Source organism: Triticum aestivum, chromosome 3D (genome assembly GCF_018294505.1).
Source record: "Triticum aestivum cultivar Chinese Spring chromosome 3D, IWGSC CS RefSeq v2.1, whole genome shotgun sequence".
In the NCBI taxonomy this organism is placed as follows: Eukaryota; Viridiplantae; Streptophyta; class Magnoliopsida; order Poales; family Poaceae; genus Triticum; species Triticum aestivum.
Window position 1 is genome coordinate 12,433,063 of NC_057802.1, and position 9,240 is coordinate 12,442,302.

The window sequence follows — 9,240 nt, forward strand, 5'->3', positions numbered from 1 at the left end:
ATATAAGAAAGCACTTAGCGTTTTTCAGATTCATCTCTGCATCAGTTCCCCCGCCCCGACGACGCCGCCAGGCTGCCCGAGCTCGCCCCGTCGACGCCGTCGCCGCCCTCTGCTGCCTCGTCGACGCGCAGCCACCCCTTCCCCGAGCACGCCGCCGGCGGCCCGCCCCGACCACGCCGCGCGCCCCTGCCCCGACCACGTCGTCGTCGCCCCAGCTGCCCCGACCACGCCACCGTCGCCTCTGCCTTGCCCTGCCCCGACCACGCCGCCGACGCCTCTGCCCCTGCCCCGACCACGCCGCCGTCGCCTCTGCCCCTGCCCCGACGCGCCGCCGTCGCCTTGGTCAGGGCCGGCACTGCCCCCTTCCTCCCTGTCTTTTTTTTGCATTTTTATAAAAATGTATATATGTACGTATATATGTTCTCTGTGTATATATAAGTTCTCTGTGTATATATATGTTCATGTATATATGCAAAAGATAGATTTTTAGAAAAGTTAGGATTTTTTTCTGTTCATAGATTTTTTTTGGTGATATTAATTATTGTAGAATATGCAAATGTTTGTATATTCGTATGAACAATGCATTAGGCAAAACCTTTACTTTTTTCAAAATTTTCTATTTGAACATTTTTTTATGAATGAGAGGAAAAAGGAAAATAAGAAGAGGAAGAAAGGAGAAGAAGAGGAGAGGAAGAAGATGATAAATAAATAAGAAGAGGAAAAAAGAAGAAAAAGAAGAGGAGAAGAAGAAAGGAATAGAAGAGAAGAAGAAAAAATAGAAAAAATTCTGTTTTTTCTTCTTCTCTCCTCTATTCCTTTCTTCTTCTCCTCTTTTTTTTCTTCTTTTTTTTCTTCGATCTTCTCCTCTATTCCTTTCTTCTTCTCCTCTTTTTGTTTCTTCTTCGTTTTCTTATGTTTTATCGGGTCTGTCGTCGTCGATATACCCCTCTCCCGATAACTTCAACATGAGGGGGGGTCGATATACCCCCTCCCTGATAATATTATTTTCCCATGTACGTTCATTGTCGTTGTCGATATAACCCCCTCCCGATAACTTCAACACGTGGGGGGGTCGATATACCCCCTCCCCGATAACATTATTTTCCCATTTATGTATGTCGTCGTTGTCGATATATATAACTCCCTCCCAGATAACTTCGACATGATGGACGGTCGATATTTATACCCCCTCTCGACCATGATAACTTATACCACGGGGGCACCCCCCGGCCCTCTCGCTCGACCAAAACTCTCGAGGACACCCAAACCCTAGAAAAAACGATGTCGGTCTCCTACCCCCTCCCGCTGCGCCCCTACCCTTGAAGCGTTGCCGAGGCCACCCCAAACCCGGAATAAGCTAGGTCTACGTTTGCACTAATATATCCACCTACTGTCATGTTTGTGTAATAATTGCCATGTTGTAATATTTGCAGAAACAATGGAGCACAGACGAGACGAGCAAGCAGAAGAGGTGTTGGGGGACAATCTTAGCCGGAGGTGATATCTTGTCGTATCTTAACGACAATGATGGTCTGGAAGAACAGGGTGAATAAGCAGGCTACGGTGATCGAATAGTGGAGGAGGAAAGACATGATTATGATGGCTCCGGTGACCCAATGCTGGTGCAAGAAGGAGCCCGTGGTGACGGCTCCGGTGACCGAATAGAGTCCGGCCAGGTAAATATATTAGTTAAGCCTGTGCTGACTAGCTAATTGATGCATTCATTGTTTTGGTATGTACACATATTAATTAACACTCGTCTTTCTTCTTTTTTCTAGCCCTCCGGATCGAGCACAACTTCGGTAAAGAGACAAGGCCCGAAGAGAAAGTTGCGCTCGGATGAAAGGTTTGAGATCACAGCAATCGCGCGCGACGGCCAACCGGTTGAACCCATCCGGACAAAGGATGCATTTGCTGCTCAGTGCGGGGTTCTAGTTAGGGACAAGATCCCGATCAGCATCCAGCAATGGTATAAGCCTAAGAAGGAAGACCCTGAGGTGTCTTATGTCAATGATATGCAGAAAGATGATCTTTGGACTGAGCTGAAGGAAAATTTCACCCTACCGCCAGAGGAGGATCCGGAGAAGCCAGTTAAAGAGCAATTAATCAAGTCTCATGCTCTTAAGAAGATGGCAGACCTATTCAGGAGGTGGAAGAATGAGCTGAAAACGTTTGTCGACAAAGAAGAGACACCAGAATTCATTGGCCGGTATGAGAAGATCAGAGATCACTGGCCCGCATTTGTGGCCCAAAAGACATCGGAAAAGAGTAAGAAGATGTCAGCGACAAACAAGAAGAATGATACGAAGAAGAAGCTTCACCATCGCACGGGGTCAGGTGGCTACCTCAAAGCCCGGCCTAAGTGGGCCAAGGCTGAGAATGATCTGCTTGAAAAAGGGATCGAACCACAGACAATGAACTGGACAGACCGTTGCCGGACTTGGTTCTTCGGGGCTGGCGGAACCTTGGACCCTGTATCAGGGAGGTGCGTTTGGACGAACGAGCTTTTGAGAATACCAGTCAAGAAGATTCAGCAATATATCGATGCAGCGCAGGAAGGGACGTTCGTTCCAGACAGAGAGAACGACAAGCTCACAATGGCCCTCGGGAATCCTGAGCACTCTGGACGGACACGAGGCACGCCAGGCTCCGTTCCGTGGAAGGCTGGTTTTCCGGACGCGGGCGGTTACAAAAGCCAGGAGAGGAGGAAAAAAGTGGAGCAGATCCAAATTCAGAAGCTGCACGAAAGGGTTCAAGCGCTAGAGGAACGAGACGGCAATCGACATGCCGAAACTACCCCCGAAGCTACACCGCCATCTCAGCGGAGAAGCAGCGTGACTTCCACCGAGCTGCTTCAGCCGGAGCATGTCTTGACGGCTCCTGCTAGCTACCCCGTGGATGCTATCACGGAGTCTCAACATTGCCACCTTATGGCGCAATGGCAGAACTTCAAAGTCAAGGCGGCTGTTGGCTCTGTTTTACCTCCTGAACCCGGTGCAACCTACCACTGCCGGCCGATTCCAGAAGGATATGCTAGGGTGATGGTGGATGAAATAACGGAGGGATTTGAGGACCTCCAGCTTGACCACCCTACCGGTGAAGGGGAGACTCGGCTGGGTTCTGCTCTGAAGACTCCATGCCTATGGCGGAAGGAGCTCATCAACCTTCCGAACTGGACGGCTCCGGCGAGTAAGGGCACTCCGCCTCCTCCTCCGGCGAGTGATCAGGGCACTCAGCCTCCTTCTCCGGCGCGTGGCGGCACTCCGCCTCCTCCTCCGGCGAGTGATCAGGGCACTCAGCCTCCTTCTCCGGCGCGTGGCGGCACTCCGCCTCCTTCTCCGCCTGCGCCGGCGCGCCAGAGCAGCCAGCCTCCTCCTTCTCCGCCTCGTCAGCAAGGGCGGAAGAGACCCGCCGCCGCTCCGGCTGCTCCGGCGCGTCGTAGTCCTTCTCCTCCGCCTCGTAAGCAAGGAAAGAAGACAGCCGCAGCCGCTCCGTCTGCTCTGCCGGCGTCTAGCAGTACAGCTGCCAGAGGCGGGAGGCAATACAGATTCGGTCCTTCTCTGAAGACTCCAGAGAAGTTACCATACGAGAGGACCGAGGAGGAAACCAGGAAGATCGTGCGAGCCGAAGTGACAAACTTCTTTGAAGGGGTGAAAGCAAAGAAACATCCACCTCCGGAGGAGAAGGTAGATCCGGTGAAAGCAAAGCGCACTCTGGCTGCCCTGACAAAACCACCAAAGTCTCCGCCGAGAGGCAACTATGAGCGCATTCTTGCAAAGACATATGCCGAAGCGGAGCGGTCGGGAAGTACTGTCAGTGATCAATGGTTAAAAGAACGACGAGCTGGGAAAAAAATTGCCCAGCTCGGCGAACAAGCGAACCAATCGTGCCCCCCGCTCAAGGTGTCAAAAGACATCGTCGCTAATGATCCGAGGATGGTGGCCGGTTATAGCAATCTTGGAGATTACCTGCCCGACGATGTACATTATGAAATCATGGAGGTGGACGAACACAAATACCATTACGGGAAGCCTCTCGTCAAAGATGAAAGATCTCTAACAACGATGGTGCGAAGATTACATGATTGGTACATGAAAACCTGCAGAGAGTCTGATGGGATGAATACTTTGACGCTGAGAGTTAAACCGGAGCATGACCTCGTTGGAATTGAACTGCTGAATGTTCCATTTGAGGATTTCTTCCAGTTTAATAATCAAAAGGCCCTCGATAAAACAACGATCACTTGCTACTGTCTGTAAGTAGTACTACTTCTGTCATTAAGTCTCTCTATATAGGTCAGCTCTTTCATTGCATGTATTTATAATTATCCTCACTATATTATGCAGATTGAAGATCGCCGAATTGAAGAAAAGACAAATTAGTGATATTGGGTTCATTAACACAAATCTCATAGATGCATATACGGTTGAAAAACATGCCAAAGAAGCCGAGGCCAACTTGCTACGATCGTTGGTATTAAATCAAAACAAAGATATAATACTCTTTCCTTACAACTTCAAGTGAGTGTTACTGTCTTGTGCATATTCGGTTTCCCTTATTAGTCCAGGTTATGGGAATGTAATTGATGACTTATGCATGCATGCACAGCTTCCACTATATTCTCCTAGAGATTAAGCTTGAGCAGGGAGTAGTAACCGTCTTAGACTCGAGACGAAAAGATCCCCAGGACTATGCGAACATGACTCAAATGCTCGAGAAGTAAGTTAAATCGATCATTATCCACCATATCAGCAATGTTCATTTCCTGATATCAAGTAATTGTTTTCTTTGTCTGGCAGGGTTTGGAGAAAATTCACCGCAAAAGCTCCGGGACTGCCGAAGAAGCTGCAATTTAAACACCCGAAAGTAAGTACTATAGTAGCATGTTCCGCGCATCTCCTAGTGATTCAAGCGCTAGTTTCATCAATACCATTTAGCATGCTTGCTTATCAGTTTGATTGACCTCTATTTCTTGTAAAGTGGTTGTGGCAGGAACCCGGGAATAATTACTGTGGATACTACGTTTGCGAGTCCATCCGCTACACGACCTGTGAGCGGGGCTACTCTGACGAACAATATGAAGTGCGTAAGCAATAATATTCACAATTTTATTTTATTACCATCACTTGTGTTGAGTTTCATTTATTCATATATATATATGTATTGACCCCCTTCTTCAAATTAGATGTTTCGGAAGCGGGATGAACTCCTAGCACCTGATCGTATGCGAGCAATTCAAGAGGAATTGGCGGCATTCTTCCTTGACCACGTGATCGCTGAAAACGGAGAATACTATGTGGACCCTGTGTTCTTACAATTTAATTAGGAAATTGTATTGTAAGAGATAATTATTGTATATATGTAGCCGGTAGTGTCGGATAGATATACGAGAACTTGTTGTTCGACCAATCTCACGGAGAAGGAGAGGTGGTCGATATCACTTCTCTCTGTATGCATATGTTCATGACGATCTTCTGTTTCCTTCATTTGATTACTAGCTAGCGTGTCTAGTCCTCTCCATACGTATATAGTACATAGCGTCGACCAAGCACGGAGATAAGAGAGGACACTTCTCTCTATTAATTAGCTAGCTAACACAATATATGAAACACCTAAATTAACCCCCCAACCCCCCCCCCCTTTAAAAAAACAAAAACCCCAACCCCTGAAATGCTGACGCATGGATGCCTATTGGTCCTGGTTGGTGACACCAACCGGGACAAAAGGCCCTGCCTATTGGTCCCGGTTGGTGGCACCAACCGGGACCAAAGGCCCCCCTGCCTGGGCTGGCAGCAGCGGCCACGTGGAGGACCTTCTGTCCCGGTTCGTGTAAGAACCGGGACTAAAGGGTTAGGCCTTTAGTAACGACCCTTTAGTCCCGGTTCGAAAACCGGGACAAAAGGCCCTTACAAACCGGGGTAAAAGCCCCTTTTCCTACTAGTGATTCCCACGCGCCAGTGCTAGTAGAGTATATATGTGGTGGACACATAATTATGAATAAGACAACTTGGCAATGTTTAATGGAAAGCGCTTGTAATCAACCGACGGATCCCAGCTCCTGCGTCCGCCACCTTCCCTGCGCGTCACGTGCCCCCGGGCCACCACCACTCGTTTTGCAACAAGCCCATTGTTGCAATTTTACTACCACAACAACTGGTCTGTTGCACACCAACGAAGATGAAGGCGAGGCGGTGACATCTAAATCCATACAACACCGAACGAGAGACGCGAGTCACCTGATGCTTCGGCACCAGCGTCGGCAACAGCCCACCCCGCCAGAGAGGAGGATGGCGGCGAGGTTATAAGCGGGGTCAGGCGCGGTGGCCACCTTTGCAACCTGCATCCACCACAGTCATCGACCGCGCGCAGTGTGCCCACCTTGCCAGAGAGGAGGCGAGGCAACCTGACCGGAGACTACAGCTACCTCCCCCTCCTCCCTCGAGTCGCCTCCTCTGAGGCGGCCCGAGGGCAACCCTAGCCCGCCGCCGCGTCCCTCCCCTCCCCCTCCTCCCCCTCCGCCGCCACCGGAGGTGTTCGCCGGCGCAGGTGCGCGACACCTAGAAAGGTGGCGGCGGGGATCTGGCGGATCCGGCTTGCTGGTGAGCCTCGGTGCCCGGGGCGGCGGCTCCGACGGGTGGCACGCGGCATGGCCTCTGCGGCGGGCCTCGCCGGTGAGTGGTGTGTGGGATGCCTCCCTGGCCGCGCGGGCGGCGGGCGGGGGGGGGGGGGGGTGGCGGTCGTCGGCGGTCCGGCGGCCCCGCGGTGGTATGCTGGCAAATCATGGAGAAGACCCTTCCCCGTCCCCGATCTGCTCGGATCCGTGTCGGCCCTGCCCTCTGGCGGCTGTGTCGTCATCCCGGGGTTCTTCTGGGCAGATCCGGTGGCTGGGCGTGTTTCCGGGGGAAACCCTTGGCCGACGCGGCGGCCACTCCAAAGGCGACGTCTTCCGGCGCCGTTCTCCTTCCTTGAGGCTTTGGAGTGGATGAAGGAAATATGCCCTAGAGGCAATAATAAAGTTGTTATTTATATTTCCTTATATCATGATAAATGTTTATTATTCATGCTAGAATTGTATTAACCGGAAACTTAGTACATGTGCGAATACATAGACAAATAGAGTGTCACTAGTATGCCTCTACTTGACTAGCTCGTTGAATCAAAGATGGTTAAGTTTCCTAGCCATAGACATGAGTTGTCATTTGATTAACGGGATCACATCATTAGAGAACGATGGGATTGACTTGATGATACGTCTCCATCGTATCTACTTTTCCAAACACTTTTGCCCTTGTTTTGGACTCTAACTTGCATGATTTGAATGGAACTAACCAGGACTGACGCTTTTTTCAGCAGAATTGCCATGGTATTATTTTTGTGCAGAAATAAAAGTTCTCAGAATGACCTGAAACTTCACGGAGAATATTTTTGGAATATATAAAAATACTGGCGAAAGAATCAAGACCAGGGGCCCACACCATGTCCACGAGGGTGGGGGGCGCGCCCCCTGTCTCGTGGGCCCCCTGAGGCTCCACCGACCTCAACTCCAACTCCATATATTCACGTTCGGGGAGAAAAAAATCAGAGAGAAGGATTCATCGCGTTTTACGATACAGAGCCGCCGCCAAGCCCTAAACTCTCTCGGGAGGGCTGATCTGGAGTCCGTTCGGGGCTCCGGAGAGGGGAATCCGTCGCCGTCGTCATCATCAACCTTCCTCCATCACCAATTTCATGATGCTCACCGTCGTGCGTGAGTAATTCCATCGTAGGTTTGCTGGACGGTAATGGCTTGGATGAGATTCATCATGTAATCAAGTTAGTTTTGTTAGGGTTTGATCCCTAGTATCCACTATGTTTTGAGATTGATGTTGCTATGACTTTGCTATGCTTAATGCTTGTCACTAGGGCCCGAGTGCCATGAATTCAGATCTGAACCTATTATGTTTTCATGAATATATGTGAGTTCTTCATCCTATCTTGCAAGTCATTAGTCACCACTATGTGTTATGATCCGGTAACCCCGAAGTGACAATAATCGGGACCACTCCCGGTGATGACCGTAGTTTGAGGAGTTCATGTATTCACTAAGTGTTAATGCTTCGGTCCGATACTCTATTAAAAGGAGGCCTTAATATCCCTTAGTTTCCAATAGGACCTCGCTGCCATGGGAGGGTAGGACAAAAGATGTCATGCAAGTTCTTTTCCATAAGCACGTATGACTATATTCGGAATACATGCCTACGTTACATTGATGAACTGGAGCTAGTTCTGTGTCACCCTAGGTTATAAATGTTGCATGAGGAATCGCATCCGACATAATTATCCATCACTGATCCAATGCCCACGAGCTTTTCATATATTGATCTTTGCTTAGTTACTTTACCGTTGCCACTGTTACAATTACTACAAAACTGCTACTGTTACTTTTGCCACCGTTACCGTTACTTCCATACTACTTTGCTACTAAATACTTTGCTGCAGATAGTAAGTTTTCCAGGTGTGGTTGAATTGACAACTCAACTGCTAATACTTGAGAATATTCTTTGGCTCCCCTTGTGTCAAATCAATAAATTTGGGTTGAATACTCTACCCTCGAAAACTGTTGTGATCCCCTATACTTGTGGGTTATCAAGACTATTTTCTAGCGCCGTTGCCGGGGAGCATAGCTCTATTCTTTGAGTCACTTGGGATTTATATCTGTTGATCACTATGAGGAACTTGAAAGACGAAAAAACCAAGATTTATCCCTCAACTACGAGGGAAGGTCAGGAACTGCCATCTAGCTCTGCACTTGATTCTCCTTCTGTTTTGAGTAAACTTGCGACACCTAAACCTGCTTCTGCTATTAATTCTGATATGTCGCATGTTATTAATGATGCCACTTCTGCTATGCATGATACTTGTGATGAAACTACTTCTATGCTTGATAATACTGTGCCACTAGGTGAATTTCTTGATGAACAACTTGCTAGGGCTAGAGAGAATGAAATTATTGAAACTGATAATATTGATGAAAGTGATGATGAAGATTCTCCCCCTAGATATGAATTGTCTGATGTGCCTGAGGGTTATGTTATGGATGAAGAAACTGCTAGAGATTTTCTTGCTTGCAAGGATAGATATGATCTTAAGAAATTATTAGCTAAGCTGAAAGAAAAATCTTTGAATGCTAGAATGAAATATCACCCTGCTTTTGCTACTTCACCTATCTGTATTTCCAACAAGGATTATGATTTCTCTGTA